The following is a 17,324-nucleotide window of genomic DNA, read 5'->3' on the forward strand; positions in this document are numbered from 1 at the left end:
AACCCGGTGGAGGCCTGTGGTTTTGGGTGTGTCCGTTTTCCTTCGCTCCTTTAATGAAGCTTCACTGACCATGTGCGCTGTAGCAGGACGGAGGTCGGCAAGCCCAGTCCCCACGTCTTCTCAGGGCCCCTCTCCCTTGAGCTCGGGGAACCCCGCCCCGCTCCGCCGTGGAGGACGCAGGTGCGCAGGTGCGTCTGCTCTGCAGCGCAGGCGTTCTGGGGGGAGCAGGTTGTGGGGTGAGGTCGTTGGGTCTGCCTGGAGAAGCAGGTGTCTGGGGCTCAAAGCAGGCCTGGAGGGGTCTACGAGACCTTCTAATGCACTTACTAAAGAGAAAGTAGGGGTGTCTGTGTGTGTGGAGTGAGGGCGCGGGTCGGGGAGAAGGAACTTGCTCAAGGTCACAAGGGTTCTTGGAAATAGAACTCAGACACCTGGGCCAGGGTTTTTCAGACCAGGATTCGCAGGCAGGGGAGGAACCATATCCAAGTCAGGATGCCAACATGTTGGAGGCAGCGCAGGGTAAATTAAACAGGTTTGGAGTACTTCACTCCCCTCTCCCCTTCCCTGGGCAAATTCTCCTTTCTGCATCAGTCTTCTGAGTGTGAAGTGCTCAGCTAAAATAAATATCAATATCCTTTCCCCCTTCTTCTTGCCCCGAACTGGGAGCTCACCCTCATTGTACTCATTCATCTGACAGAAGATTGAAGAGGTACAAGGTATTACTCTAAGCCAGGGGTGGGCAAACTTTTTGACTCGAGGGCCACAATGGGTTCTTAAACTGGACCGGAGGGCTGCAACAAAAGCATGGATGGAGTGTTTGTGTGAACTAATATAAATTCAAAGTAAACATCATTACATAAAAGGGTACGGTTTTTTGTGTGTGTTTTTTTAGTTTTATTCATTTTAACTGGCCGGATCTGGCCCTCGGGCCCTAGTTTGCCCACGGCTCCCTAAGCACTGGGGATAGGGTGTGGACAACAACAAAAAATGCCTGTCCCCATGGAGCTTACATTCCAGTGGAGGGAAACAGACAGTAAACAGTGTCAGGTGGTGATAAGTGCTATAAAGAAAAAAAGAAAGAGGAAAGGGGCATAGAGGGTGTTGTGGGAATGGGTTCAATTTGAAATAGTTTAGTCAAGGAGGGCCTCTCTGAGGGGTGACATTTAAACAAAGACCTGATCTAGGTAAGCCATGCAGAATTCTGGGGGGAAGAAGTTTCTGGGCAGAGGGAACAGCTAATACAAAAGCCTTGAGGCAGGATTAGGCCTGGCACATTCAAGGAGAGAGAGAAACCTCAGTCGGATCGAAACTGCAACCTAGGTATGTGCCCTGACCAGGAATCGAGCCCACAACCTTCTATGTATAGGACGATGCTCCAACCAACTGAGCCACCCAGCCAGGGCAGACTCACATTCCTTTTTTATGGCTGAATAATATTCTGCTCAATGGCTATACCACATTTTGGTTCTGGCTGCATGCTCAGTGCCTGGCATAGTGCCTGGCTCATAGTCGGTGCCCGGTAAATATTTGCTGAATTAATTAGTGAGTGAATGGATGAATGAATAAATGGAAGGAGTGATGAATCCTTACAGTTTCGCTTTTGTTTTGGAACCATTGCATTGAAAATCCTAGAAGAGCATTCAATAGAGATGACAGTGAGTGGCCCTGGGTGTTGAGAATGAATGGAGCTTAGCAGTAAATGGGCTGCTGGGGAGCTGAGCAGAGGGGTGGAGAGGGGCGGGGCCCAGATGCTCTCTCATTGAAGGGGAGCCTTCCTGCCCTGGGCAAAGCACCCCCACCCTCCCTCACTGCAGAGAAGATGGGGTGGGGGAAGATGGTCTTTGGTGGGTGTGCAGTAAAGGGCTCCTGATCCCTGGTCTGATCTGGCTCCTCTTCTCCCTTTGGGGTGCTCAGAGTGTGTGGAGGGTGCTGTGTGTCTTTGCGGGGGCGGGTCTAGGTCTGGCAAGCTGGAGATGGTGTCTCTGCTGGGCAACTCTCCTCAGCCTGAATGTGCTGAGGGCCTGAACTCACTCGAGAGGGTCCAGATGTCCAGCCTCATCCCTAATTAGTGCAATTAATTAACAAGTGACTTTGTGACTCTGGGAGCCCTGGGCTTCCTTGGCACGCTGTGGTGAGGTGCAACACTGTAAACAGGTGTTGGGGGCCTCTGAGGGGGTGGTAAAGGAGATAGGATTCCAGGATGTCCCCTGCCTGAGTAACTGCATGGGCACTATCAGTGCCCAGACCTGCCTAGTTTATTCTTTTCACCTGAAAAACCTGATTTCTCTAAAGACTCAGATCACAATGTGGAAGCTGCCAGAGCAGGCAGCCCCGCCCCATGTAGGCCCCAGCTGTAACCTGTTTATCCTATGCCTCCCTCTCTTCTGAAAAGCCATGGGCAATGGAGAGTCTGGGCAGAGTCCAAAGCTCTGGGTTCTAGTCTTGCCATTGCTGCTGCTTCACGGAAGACCCTGGAAACCCATTTGTGATGTTTGCACACTTTGTGTTTACAAAGTACATGGACATACAGGCACACTTCATTTTATTGCATTTTGCTTTATTGCACTTCATGGCTGCTGGGTTTTTTGTTGTTGTTGTTGTTGTTAATCCTCACCTGAGGATGTTTTTCCATTGATTTTTAGAGAGAGTGGAAGGGAGGGAGGAAGGTGGGGGGAGAGAAACATTGATGCGAGAGAGACACATCAATTGGTTGCTTCCTGCATGCACCCTGACCAGGACTGGGGATCAACTTAGGTACATGAACCCTTCTGTGCACGGGCCGACTCTCTAACCACTAAGCTACATGGGACAGGGTGATGTTGCCTATCTATCTATCTATCTATCTATCTATTTATTTATTTACAAATTGAAGGCAGACCCTCCACCAGCAAAACAAATGCAACTCCCTTTATAGGGATCCCCACTTAACTGCGACGGTCTGGAACCGAACCTGCAATGCCTCTGAGGTGTGCGTGCACCTTGTCTGGTTTTATCCTTGCGACTGTCCTGTAGGGCAAGTGATGTTATACCTTTTGGATTGGAGGAAGCATGGACTCTGTGGCACTAAGACAATTACCCAAAGTTGGCAGGGCTTAGGGCTCCTCCTTTTCCTTGTTTCCACACTGCCCCTCCATCCTACTGTGCCTCAGTCTACCGCCTGTAAGTGAAAGAGGCGGACCCAATGCTCTGTAAAGTCCCTTCCAGCCCTAACATTCTGGGCATTGGAAAGGTCAGGGGGGAAATGCCAGGGTCTCTTTTATTTTTTTAAAGAAACTTGGCAAAATCTGCCGAGTACACCAGGTATATGTGAGTGTATGGATGTATGTGTGTGGGTGTGGATGTGAGAGCATGCAGGTGCACAGGTATACTGCTGGGTGTTGGCTGTGATGAGCATGCGGATGGTTGTGTGAGTGTGTACAGGTGTGGTTGTGTCTGAGTGCATGAGTATGCAGGTGCACAGGTGTACTGCTGGCTGCTGGGTGTTGTGAGAAAGTGGGCATGTTGCATGAAATCATGTGCAGGTGTGTGACAGAGTGAGTGTAGAAGTGTATGTGCATTCATATTGGGTGTATTATGTATGTGAGTGTATACTGGGGAGAGAAGCATAGCAGGACAGATTGGTGTTTGTCATTCCACTTCTCCTAGGACTCCCCCTCTTCCTCCCTGTGCTGTGATCCTTGATGCCCCATCCACATAGGATTTGTGGGGGTTTGGGAGCTTAACCAGACCTTAACTACCCACCCCCCAGAGCCAGGAATCCCTCCTGCCCAGAGTGGGTGGCCACAGCCCCTTCCCAGTGGGCTGGTCTCATGACGGCTGCTGGATTAGTGGGTGAGCGAGACAATGGGCACATATGGTCCTGAGTGCCAGGTGCAGCCCAGGGCCCCTTACTCAGTGCCACTAGGATTAGACCTAATGAATTGGAAGGAGTTAACAATGCTTCGGGGCCGCAGAGGCCCCGGAGGCCTGCTCAGGCCTGTGCTGTGGCCGCCTTTCACCACTGAGGTGTAATCCTCTTTGAAATCAAAGGTGGTACAAAGTATGAATTTAAAGTTGACATTTATAGCTCTGGTGAGATGACATATTCTGGAAATGCCTCTTCCTAAGGAGCTGGGAGTGGGGAGAGAGGAGGAAGGGAGAGGAGGATAGGAAACCATCTGTGCTGAGGAGGCCCAGGCCGGCCCAGTCCTGGCCAACTTCCCTCCATGCCTTGCGCTGGGGGAGGAGGGGGTTTGGGGCAGCTGGAAAGAAGCAGCAGTGGGGGTACAATTCATTTTCCCACCCTCACTTCAGAAGGACTGCCAGTGCAGGGTTTCCCTGGCCCCAGCGCAGTCCCAAGAAGACAGCTAAAGCAGAATTTTTGCCAAACAAGTTCTTGGCCCCCACTACTTTACCTGTTGAATTAAAAAATTTTTAATTGTGGTAAAATATATATAACATACAATGTGTCATTTTCTAAGTATACAGTTCAGTTGTATTAGTTACATTCACTAGGTTGTACAACCATCACCACTATCTATTTCCAAAACCTTTCATCACCCCAAATAGACACTGTATACTCATTAAACATCAACTACCCATTTCCCACTCTGTGTGGCCCCTGGTAACCTCTAATCTACTTTCTGTCCCTGTGAATTGGCCTATTCTAGATATTTCATCTAAGTGGAATCAGACAGTAGTTTTCCTTTTGTGTCTGATTCCTTTCACTTAGCATAATGTCTGCAAGGTTCATCCATGTTGTAGCACATATCATAACGTCATCCTTTCTGTGGCTGAATAATAGTCCCTTGTATTAACACACCACATTTTGCTTATCCATTCATCTATTGATGGATCTTGAGTTGTTTCCACCTTTTTGGCTATTGTGAATAATGCTGCTATGAACATTGGCAGGTAAGTATCTGAGTCCCTGTTTCAATTCTTTTGGATATGTAGCTAGGAGTGGAATTGCTGGGTAATATGGTAATTTTATCTTTAATTTTTTGAGGATCCTCACTGTTTTCCACAGTGATTGCATCATTTTACATTCCCACCAGCAAGGCACAGGTTAGCAATTTCTCCATATCCTCACCAACGTTTATTTTCTCTCTCTCTCTCTCTCTCTCTCTCTCTCTCTCTCTCTCTCTTAGAGCCATTGTAGGAAATGAAATTTTACTTCCATTTCCCTAATGACAAATGATGTTGAGCATCTTTTTGTGTGCTTACTTGCCATATGTATATCTTCTTTGGCATCTAACCCCCTTTTATAGATAAGGGAGCTGAGGCTCTAAACTTGTGTGGTGTGGCATTTGGACCCATTCATGTTTGGGCCCAGCCCCGGCAGGCTCCCCACCCTCATTCCTCCAGCGGCTACAAGGCACTCCCATGTTCCCCACACACCTCTGTGACCCTGCTGAGCTCCGGGCTCGATGGAGGGAAGACATGGAGGTATCTACTGGGTACCAGCACTAGCTGGACCCCTTCTCCCTGGCCTGAGTCCCCTCCTCTCTGCATCCGTCCATGACGACTTCCTACTTATGTTTCCAACCCAGATCAGACACCACCTCCTGTGGGAAGAACTCAACATCCTTCTCTGAGCTCCCAGAGAGCTCTGTCCTGGTGTCAGCATTGAGCTCCTCATGGCAGAAGGTAAGTTTTAGGTCTTCTCCGAGAGTAGAAGCCTTGCCCCTCCCCTGGGGCCCCAGCATGGAGCCCCGGATCAGGTAGGTGATCCATGGGCTTTATTTTCTCCCACTGCGCCACATCTCAACAAACACTGGTTTGGGAAAAGGAAGAGGAGAACATGAACCCTTCCTAACATTTATGGAGCACTTACTATATGCCAGGCCGTGCTAAGCCCTTTACTTACACAATTTGTCTCCGGTTCACAACAGCCTCATACCATTAAGTACGTTTATTATTTCCTTTTGACAGAAAGGCTGAACTTCTAACAGGCAGGCACACGGGGGCCTGTTTCCTGTCGATGGTCACCCTTCAGCCCTCTCCTATCCTCATACCATTTCATCCCATACGTGTTATGTCCTAGACTTGGATGGGGATGATCAACAGACCTGGTGATAAGAAAATAATATCTGACTCCTTACCGAAGTGTAGGCCTTCCTGTGTCCTAAGCTCATCGGAAGTGAGCCCTCTATCTGGTAAGTAGAGTGCGGGTTATTCTCCTTTCGTAGCAGATGAGGAAGCTGAGGCTCCGAGAAATTGAGTAACTTGTCTCATATTATACAGATAGTGGGGCTGGAGGTAAGCCTTAGCTTTAGATCTTTTCCCCTCAAATCCAGAGCTCTTTTCTCTTAGTCAAGATGCCTCTTTAGGTCTAAGAGCTGGTTTCATCAACCGACAACACATTTTTAAAACATGGCCCCACCCTTAGGTTGACTTTCCTTTAGCCCTTAATTTTCTCATCCCTAAAATGGGGATAATAAAACCTACCTCCTGCAGCTGCTGGAAGAAGTCACGTGAACAAAAAGTATCCAGCACAATGCCTGGCATGTAGTAGGTGCTCCATAATGACTTTCCCTTCCCTTTTCTTGGGGGTCTGCTTCGGTGGGAAATGAGAACTTCTGGGTTGGGGGGTAGTCGACTGTGTTTGAAGTGACAGTGACAGATGGGTGCGGTGGCTCTCCCAGGCGCCTGGCCAGCCCTGTGGTGCGTGTCCGCCAGTCCCCGGACATTTCCTCTCTCCTCCTGGCCACGATGAGGTGTCATTTGCCGCCTGTCCCTTCTCGTCATCGATTTCCAAGTCGTTAATTAACGGGGCTTGTCAGCTGGGAAGATGAATTCTGTCCTCGGCCCTCGGGGCCTTTTGTTTTGGGATTGTAAATGTTATAGATCTCCCATGATGGAAGGCCATGGGGTCAGGGGGCACTGGGCTGCCCAGTGGGGGTGGCAGGCAGGAGAGGAGCCAGTGGGCCTGGCAGGGCCCTGCTAGTTGGGGATAGGCCCCAGTGGCCCCTCGCTACAGCCTCTCTGGCTTGGCTCCCTGGGGTTGGGGTGGGAGGGATGGGAGAGTTTTTCTGTCATCCAAAACGTCATTCTGGGAGAAGCTGCCCTGTGCCAAATGGTGTAGATTTGGCCACGCCCAGGATGGAGACTGGCTGGAGGGGGATACAGACCCTACTTAGTCAGATGGGGGAGACAGCAGTATTCTCAGGGAATAGCTGGTCTGATGGGGAGACACATTGTCTTTGGAAATAAGCAGTGTGATGAGGGAGTTGTAGCTCTGCCCTGGGAACCCCCCCAGTCTGATGGAAACACAACCCTGCCCTGGGGGATCGATGCCTTGAAAAAATAAAACATATGCAGGCAGAAAGCTACTCTAGGCTTGACTCCACTGGGTTTAGAACCTGTTTTTTGGTGTTGAGGCAAACCCTCCCGGGAAGGGTGTTCCCCTGCCCCCATGTGAGGTCTCTGAGCAGCAAACGGTTTCACCAACAGCTGAGCTGAATTCTAGGTGAGCAAAACTGGCACCTGAGAACACTGATACAAAGATAAAAATGACGCATTTGTGGTTTTTTAAAAATTTTATTTTTCAATTACAGTTTCCTATTAGTTTCAGGTGTACAGCATGGTGGTTAGACAGTCGTGTTCTTTACAAAGTGTTCCCCTTGATATTTCCAGTACCCACCTGGCACCATACATAGTTATTACAATATTATTGACTATATCCCCTGTGCTGTACTTTACATCCCCATGACTATTTTGTAACTACCAATTTGTACTTTTTAATCCTTTCACCTTTTTCACCCAGTTCCTCAGCCCCCCTTCCCTCTGGCAACCATCAGTTTGTTCTCTGTATCTATGAGTCCATTTCAATTTCTATTTGCTCGTTTTTGTTCTTTAGATTCTACATAAAAATGGAATCATATGGTATTTGTTTGTCTTTCTCTGACTGCACACACTTGGTTTTTGATGACCTGGGCCATGGATTCATGTTGTGAGACGAGCTTACAGGCCACTGGCCAATAGCCACACAGCAGCCACAAACACATGGAGACATGCTTTCCCTGTGCCGTGGAGAGATTGAGGGTGGGCAGGGGAAGGGCTGCCCTTCAGTTTTCTGGGGAGTTCCGCGGCTGCTCTGCCCTGGGGCTCCCGGGTTTGGCTGAATAGGGACTGGAGCTCAGGGAGACCCAGCTTGAGCAACAAGATAGCTTCTGTTGTAGCTGTGTGACTTTGGGGGACTTTTTCCTGTCTCTGGGCCTGTTTCCCACAAGAGGAGAGCAGAGGTGCCCCCCCCACCCCCCCATGCTCAGGGTGGTGAGCGGAGCTCAGGCTTCTGCGAAGACCCCTGGGGTTTGAACCTGGCCCTGGTCCTGACCTTGGCCAAGCAGTTCAGTCCCTTTGAACTTCATTTCCTTTTCTGTAAATTGGGAGTGATAGGAGCACAGCCTCTTAGGGTTGTTGTGATGGTTAGATGTGCTGTTATGGGTAAAGGGCTTGGCTCAGTAAACTTGGCTGTTATTGCTATCTGACTATGAGACTACGACGAATGGGGGCCAGGTGCTGCCCACGGCCCAGCAGCCAGACAGGCTGCTTTCAGCCCATTGAGCATTTATGGGAACTGCAGTGGTTGTCCCCTCCCCTCACTCGTTTTATCGCCCACTCCTCTTTCTGCCCCTGGGCCCTGATATAGGGGGGCTACCCAATGTCCATGTGCTGAGAGTGGGTAGAGATGTATCGCCCTGGCCCTCTCAGCAGCTCCCGGTGCCAGGTCCCTGCTGGAGCTGCAGCCTTGCCTGGGTGGGAGTGGATAGAAACTCCCGATGGTGCCTGCAGCCTCCTGTGACTTTGAGAGGGAGTGAAAGGAGACGTTTTACTGGGGCTAGAGTGGGGGGCTTCTAAAAACCTGTGTCCTTGGGCCAAGGTGAGAGGGGACCCCATGCCTTGGTGACAGCCCTGGGGATGAGGGGGACACATAAGCAGCAGCTGCTCACCCCCTATCTTATAAGCGGGTACAGGTCAGCAGCCCACCCTCGGCCCTCCTCCAGAGTTGGGGAGTAGGAGGGGACTGTGTAACATGACTAGGGGCAGGGGGTTGCTAGGGGAGCCAGATCAGTGAGTGCTACCCAGCGTGTGAGGTGGGAGGAGTTGGGGGGCCCTTCAGGCTCCCCACCCTCACACCCACACAGCCCAGGTCCCCATTTGACAGATGGAGGACCTGACATCCAGAAAGGGCCACTTACCCAAGGGCACACTGGGAGCTATTGGCAGGGCAGGGACTGGAATCCAGACCTCTGGACTCAAAGTCTAGTGCTCTGTCCCTGTTATCACCGGTGGGATGCGGCCCAGCCCCAGTCCCTACCGATACCCCACAGCTTCCTGTCTGTGCAGTCTGGGCCTGGCTTTGAGTGGGTGAATGAGTGAATGAAGGAAAAAGAAATAATGCCGTGGTTTTCTCATCAGCTCTAGTGGGTCCCTGGCTGGGGTCCTTCTCTTTTCAGAGTGAGCCCCCAATAGTCTCATTGGACAGATGGAAAACTGAAAGTCAGGGCAAGTAGTGATGGGATGAGCCTCTGGGGATATGATACTTCCTGGTCCCAGGGAGCCTGGGTGTGGGGTGTGGGCAAGGTGATGGGCACCAGCTGGGCGGCAGAAGAGCCAGGGAGGTGGGGGTGTTGGTGGATGGCTGGGTCCCTGCCCCAGGCCTGGGGTGAGGACATCACTTCCATCCTGCAGAGGGGCTGAGGCTCCTGCTCTCTCCCTTTATAAATCACCAGCTAAGGGGCTGGGATCTGGGAGGAGGAGCCGGGCGGGGCGCTGTTGGGGAAATTTACTGCGGCGATTTTCTCCTCCACCTCGGGAGCTGCAGTAACTCTGCTGTGGCTTCTTATAAACGTCACCCACGCCCCTAGCCTGCCACTTCATTTCCCTGCACAGGAGCAAGGGCGAGGCTGCTGCATGGAGGATGGAGGGTAGACTTCAGCCAGACTTCCTAGACACCGGGAGGGTTGGGGTGCACAGAAATGGGTGAGATGGAGGCAACAGTGCACAAAGGCTGGGGGATGGATGGGAGAACCTGCCGGGTACCACTCATCCATTCAGAAAATATTAAATGGGTGCCTAGTATGTGCCAGGCTCTCTCTGTGCCAGGTGCTGGCATGAGAGATGTAAGCTGAGCCTGCTGGAGCTCAAGGGTGAAGTGGACTTGAGTGGAATAACCCCACAAATACCCTCACTGGGGATGGCGACCCTGCCTGCTGGTTGCTTATGGCCAAAGGGAATCCCAGGGAATCACTGCCCTCCAGTGTCTGGGCCTGACCTGAGACCCAGAAGCTGCCTTCTCTGCCCACACTACCCGCCCTCCAATTAAGGTCTTAATTACAGTTGGCTGCCCTGTGCCGTGCCGGCCTCTCGTGGTGACATCTTCCTATGGCCCCGGGACCATCAAGTTTGCTCTCCTTCAGGTCTTTTGCAAACAAGTGTCAGGAACCCCAGCTTTCTGTGGGGTCAAGCCTGGCCCAGGTTGAGCTTGAGGTAGCCCTGATCTTCTCCCTCCCATGCTCACTTCTCAAAATGCCCAGGGTCCGGGATAAGGACTCAGGAAAGAGACGTGTCTTAAGTGTTGGAGGTGAGAGTGGAAGGGAGAGGGCCAGGGTCATTTTCAAGACCCTCAGAGAATAATTTAAGATGCATAACAATGATTTCAGGCCCAGACCTCGCCGGTTTGGCTCAATAGATAGAGCGTTGGCCTGCAGACTGAAGGGTTGTGAGTTCGATTCCGGTCAAAGGCATGAACTTCCATTGCAAGCTCAAGCCCTGGCCCCAGTTGGGGCACATTCGGGAAATAACCAGTCGATGAGTTTTTCTCCCATCAATGTTTTTCTCTGTCTCTCCTCCTCCTTTCCACTCTCTCTAAAATTTAATCAATGGAAAAATGTCCCGGGGCGAGGATTAACAACAACAAACAAAAAAGATCTAAGGCCCAGAGGGAGGAGTCCTGGTTCTTGGCTTGGATCTTGGGCAAGTCACTGAACCTTGATTTCTCATCTGTGAAATGGGGTTAAGCACACCAACATTGTCATGAGAATTAAGTAGGAAAATACTTTGTAATTGAAAGGTACAGGTAAAATAGGGGACAAGATGAATAATAACAGACTTTATCAAGCACCTATGCTGAGCCAGACATTGCCTTAATCCTCATAGTAACTCAGCCGGGCAGACATCACTTCTTTAACATTGTATATGCGAGGAAACCTTGGTTCAGAGGAGGTAAGCAGTTTGCCAGTCTCAGGATGAAGACTGGCAGAGGGGATTGGGGCTCAGACATTGGCTTCCAAACCTTACATCTCCATCGGGCAGTGTAGGGGCTGGTGGGTGGAGTGCAGCTGCCCCTGACCTCCCCCTGAGCTATGCCAGCCAAGGAGTGTAAGAACTAGAACTGTTTTTTTTTTTTAAGATTATTCTACCCACTTTTACTAGGTAATGCACACACAAAGTACAAAATTCAAAAGGTACAAATTGGGATTAGGGAGTAAATCTTCCTCCTCTCCCTGCGCTGACCCCCAGTTCCCCTCCTTGGAGGCAACCATCATTACCTGTTTTGTTGCATGGCCTTCCAGAGAGAGCTTATCTATGCATATGAGGCATATATTTATTTATGCTCATATATATATACAGTTGGCCCTCTGTATCCATGGGTTTCACATCCACAAAACAAACTGTGTATAGAAAATATTTAGAAAAAAATTCAGAAAGTTCCCAAAATAAAAGCTTGAATTTGCCACCTGCCGAGCACGATGCTGAATCCACGTGAATGAAGTGATGTGTAGGCGGACCCTGCTGTAGCCCATATCAAACATAGGCTATAAAAGGGACTGGAGCATCCCCAGATTTTGGTATTTGCAAGGCTTCCTGGACACAGTATATTAGATACTGAAGACAACAGTATATTAGGTTAGATAATTTAATTTTTTTTACAAAGAGGCACACACCACTGCACCTTCTAGGGGTCAGAGGTGAGCTCCCTATCACTGGAGGTGTTTGGGCAGAAGCTGGGTAACTGCCCGGCATTGGCTGGGGCTGGTCTGTGCTTCTGTCCTGAGTCCTCCATCCCCACATCCTGCAGAAGTGGAAAGGAGGTGAGGAGAGGTGAAGGGCGTGCATGACCTGTCCCAAAGTGAGTCTGTAGAAAACCTAGTGAGGACTAAGGGGATGAAAGTGATGCTGGGGGCCGAGCCCCTGGGAAGATGTCCAATGGTGCTTGGGTCCGAGATAGGGATAGGCTGGAGGGAGGGAGGCAGAACATTCCAGGAAAGTCCCCATGCCTTGAGGTGATCAGGGAGGACGGGCAGCGTGTGCACCCTCACAGCCCTCCCGTATGTTTGTAAAGGCTCAGGCAGGAATCTGCCCTTGTGATCCCGGGGCCTCGGGTTGCAGGGCTCAGAGCAGGCCCTGGGGACAGACTGTGGACAACTGGCGTCTGACCCCCTAAACCCAGTGTCTCCACCGATCACCAGGCAGATAAGGGGCAGGTCACCCGCTGACCTTAGGCCTTGGGGAGGGAGGGTCTGCAGTGAGAGGGACCCACCCTCATGACAGCCCCTCAAATAACTTCTTGTCCACTGTTTCCCAAACTTCAGTTATTTGCTTTCTGCTTTCATAGCAGTGGCCATTGCTGAGTCCCCCCTGTAGTTTTAGACTTAAAGTGCACACTGTCTTACATGTGCGTCTTGATCTGTTTTCACATGTATATTCACTCCATCACAATATGGGATGTTCCCAGCACCCGAAGGCTCCCTCTTGCCCTCTGCCAGCCAGTCATTACCCCGTACAGTAACCATAGACTAGTTTTGCCTGCTTTGAACTTCATGTAAATGGACTCACCCACTAGGTCCTCTTCTTTGTCTTGCTTCATTCATGCAGCATTTTATCTGTGAGCTCCATTTGTGTTATTGGATGAAGCAACAAGTTTGCCCTTTTTATGTGATAGTATGAATACGCCGCCATTTATTTATCCAGTGTCCTACTGATAGACCTGGGAGGGTTTTTTTCTGGTTCGGGGCTGTTAAAAACAGTGCTGCTGGGAACAGTCCTGTGTGTGCCTTTTGGTGGACCTATGAGCACATTTCCGTTGGGCATACCCTGGAGGGAACATGCTGGGTGGTGGCGTTTTGCCATCTATTACTGTTCACATGCAATATTGGTAATGGACCCACTTTTGTGTAAAATTTGAGTGCACTCACAGAAAAGTATACAACTTACAAGTGAACACACCTGTGTAATCAGCTCCCAGAGTGAGAAATGACACATGACCAGAGCCCCCAAAACCCCCACGGAGCCCCTTGCAGTCTCAACCCCCTCCACCAGGGACAGCTTTCCTGACTCCTAAAACAGTGGATCGGTTTTACATTTTTTAAAACTTTATAAAAATGGCATCACATGGGATAGACTCTTTGGTATTTGATTTCTTGCAGGTTTCTTTGTTTTTGAGATTCTTTTATGTTTCATTTAATAGCAGTGTGCATTTTATCATTGCTGTATAATATTCCCTGGTGTGGATATACCACAATTAACTTATCAACTCTCTTACACTGGACGTTTAGCTATTACCAACAGTGCTGCTCTGAAGGGCCTGGCACAGGTCTTGAGTATTTCTAAAAATGGAATCGCTAATGGATGGACCTCCTAAACTTAAATACATTCATTTATTTTTAGAATAATAGACTATTTTTTTTAGAGAACTTTCAAGTTTACGGAAAAATAGAGCATAAAGTACAGAGTTCCCGTATACCCAATCTCCCTCTGCCCACCATCTCCCCTATTATTAACATCTTGCATTGCTGTGGGGCATGTTACCATTGATGAACCAATATGGATACACTGTTATGAATTGTTCATAATTTATAGTAGGTTTCACCCTTTGTGTTGTGCAGGCCTATGGGTTTTGACAAATGCGTAACTTCATGTGTTCACCTCTTGCAATATTACACAGAATAGTTTCGCTGCCCTAAAAATCCTCTGCGCTCTTATCCCTCCCTCCCCCAAAACCCTGGCACTCACTGATCTTTTCACTGTCTGCATAGTTTTGCCTTTTCCAAAATGTCATAGAGTTGGAATCACGTAGTGTTTAGCCTTTTAGACTGGCTTCTTTCACTTAACAATACGCATTTAAGTTTGCTCCATGCCTTTGTGTCTTTTCGTGGCTTGATAGTTCGTTTCTTTTTAACGCTGAACAATATGCCGTTGTCTGGTTGTGCCGGTTTGTTTATCCGGTCACCTTTTGAAAGACATCTGGCTGCTTCCAGGTTTTGGCAATTATGAACAAAGCTGCTATAAACATGTCTATGCATTTTTTTGTTTGCGTGGACATGTTTCCAACTCATTTGGGTTAATACCAAGGCGTGTGATTGCTGGGTCAGGATGTTTAGTTTTGTACGAAACTGCCAAACTGTATTCCAAAGTGGCTGTACCACTTTGTATTCCTACCAGCAATGAATGGGACTGCCTATTGCTTCAAATCTAGTATTGCTGGTATTTTGGATATTAGTCATTCTCATAGGTAGTTAATGGCATCTCGTTGTTATTTAAACTTGCAGTCCCTTAATGACATTTGATGTGGAGCATCTTTTTATATGCTTAGTTGCCACCTGTATATCTTCTCTTATGAGATGGCTGCGCACATCTTTTACCTACTTTTTGAGTTGTTTATTTTCTTATTGTTGATTCTCAGACTTCTTTGTATATTTTGGATACAAGTCCTTTATCAGATGTATGTTTTGCAAATATTCTCTCCCAGTCTGTGGCTTTTCTTTTTATTTTCTTGAAATGTATTCATTTTCAAATGAAACGTCACATCACGGCCATCGTGGAGCAACCAGAATCATTTGCCATGAAAGAAGGCAACCATAGGAATAAACAAAGCAGGAAGCCCCGTGTTATTCCATTCTAGCGAGTTCTGCCACCTGCGCCAGAGCCCTGAGCCTGAGGCTTCATCTCTCCTGGTAACAAGGGACTAACAAGTGGTGGAGAGGTGCAAGCAGTACTAGCTCCAAACCAAGACCTCCTCCTGGTCAAAATCAGAAAGTTTGAAAAAGAATTGAAGGAGTAACTTCTCTGTGTAAGAAATTATTCAATGCTAGTGTATCTCCTGAAATAATCTTTGGGAACTACTAATAGAATCGACCCCTCTGGCCCCGCTTTACCCATCTGATGCGAAAATCCTTTGATCTTTCACCCTCCACAGAACAGGAAACCCCTCCCTTTGAAGGCAGCCCATTTCTCTAGTGGCAACTCTAGTAAGGAAGCTCTTTATTGCATCAACCCCAAATCTCCCTTAAACTCCCCACCACCCGTTCCTGCCTCTGCAGCTTGGGGATCCCAGAGTCAAAAGAGTTAAAGGCTGTGCCATTAACCTCTCAGAGCCTTCATTTCTTCATAAAAAATTGGCGGGAATAATACTCTCCAGGGAGTTTTTAATGATGAAATGAGATGCAGTATATAAAGTGCTCAACCGTATGCCTTGTCCCCCAAGAGGGGGAAAGAAAGGAGCCCCTTTGTTGATTCTGTGAATTCCTCCACAGGAGGAGGTGAAGAGGGGCCCATACAGCGTTGTCTGGGGGATGTCTAAGCATCATTGGGAGGGTCAGGATCTGAAAGTCTGGGGAGGACCCACCATTAAAACACTGGGTCTGGGCCAAAACCGGTTTGGCTCAGTGGATAGAGCGTCGACCTGCGGACTGAAGGGTCCCGGGTTCGATTCCGGTCAAGGGCATGTACCTGGGTTGCGGGCACATCCCCAGTGGGATATGTGCAGGAGGCAACTGATCGATGTCTCTCTCTCATCAATGTTTCTAACTCTCTATCTCTCTCCCTTCCTCTCTGTAAAAAAATCAATAAAATATATTTAAAAAAAAAACAAAAAAAACACTGGGTCTGGGTCCGAATAAAACCTTAGGGATAACCTGACCTGACCTCTTCAATCCACAGTTTAAGAATCTGGTAAGTATATAGAGGCTGAGAGATTTATCCAAAGTCATATGATGAGAGGCAAAGTAGAAGCCTGGAGGCGGGGGGCGGCAGACAGGGATTTTGAAGACTGTGTAGAAGGAGCGCTGGGCTTGGAGTTTTGGAGTTCTGAGCCCTAGCTATGGACTGTACGGCTATGTGGGTACTTTACTGTGTGACAAGTGTCATTCCCTCTCTGGCCTCAGTTTTCTTGCTTATAAAATGAGGCATTGACCTAAATACTTTCTGAGGCTCCTGGCTCTGAAATTCTAAAATCAAGGAGGGAGTTATTGAGCTTGAAGAAAAGGTGGAATCAACTTCTCCAAGAAACAAGGGAATTCCAGGTGGGGAAATAGCACAAGCAAAGATAGTAAGTGGAAGTAACTGGGTATTTGGGGAGATGAGACCCCAAGACATTTTAAGTGTCAAGGCAATTATTAAGTGTCTGACTCAATAAACTCCTTTCCCTTTCTGAGCAAAACTTCCCATTTCCAGAGCTCTATTTCAACCATTAAATAGAGGATAATGTTGAATAAAAGTCCATTCTCTTCTTTCAAATCAGTGAAGTGGTAGCTTGGCTCATGGTTGCCCAGCTAGGCACCAAATCCTCCAGGCCCCTTGTAGCTTGGTGTGGTCATGTGACAAAGTCCCTACTCATGGAATGGGAGCTGAAATGATGCATTGCTAGGTATAGGCCCTTAAAATACTAGTGATGTACTCTGACAAGGGCAGCACCAAGGGCTGGGGGAGAAAACCTGATGGAGAGAGAGGGTCTTATCTGCATGTGTAGAGCAGCACAGCCTATTTACCTGACAGTGAGGTAAACCTTTCTCTTGTTATGTCAGCTCAGCCTTTTGCCAGAACTAACACAATGTCTCTAGGTGACTAGAGGTAGAGGGGCAGTCAGGTGACTCCCCAGTACTGACTTCTGAGGGTTTCTGAGGGCCAGCTTGCTGCTAAGTCATGAGGAGCTCTGTCCTTTGGCCCCCACCCCCTCCCTGGGTGGTGGCTATAAATCCATTAAAATGATGAAAGGTTCCGCCCTAGCCGGTTTGGCTCAGTGGATAGAGTGTCCACCTGTGGACTGAGGGGTCTCAGGTTCAATTCTGGTCAAGGGCACATGCCCAGGTTGTGGGCTCAATTCCCAGTAGGAAGACATTCAAAAAACTCCAAGCTGCCTGGCCCGCATGTCTCAGTGGTTGAGCATTGACCTATGAACCTCATGGTTTGAGTCCCAGTCAGGACAGATGCTTGGGTTGCGGGCTCGATCCCCTGTGTGGGGCATGTGCAGAAGACAGCCGATCAATGATTCTGTCTCATCATTGATGTTTCTCCCTCTTTCTTTCTCTCTGAAATCAATAAGAAAATACATATTTTTAAAAGTA

Source organism: Myotis davidii, unplaced genomic scaffold (assembly GCF_000327345.1).
Source record: "Myotis davidii unplaced genomic scaffold, ASM32734v1 scaffold993, whole genome shotgun sequence".
Taxonomy (NCBI): domain Eukaryota; kingdom Metazoa; phylum Chordata; class Mammalia; order Chiroptera; family Vespertilionidae; genus Myotis; species Myotis davidii.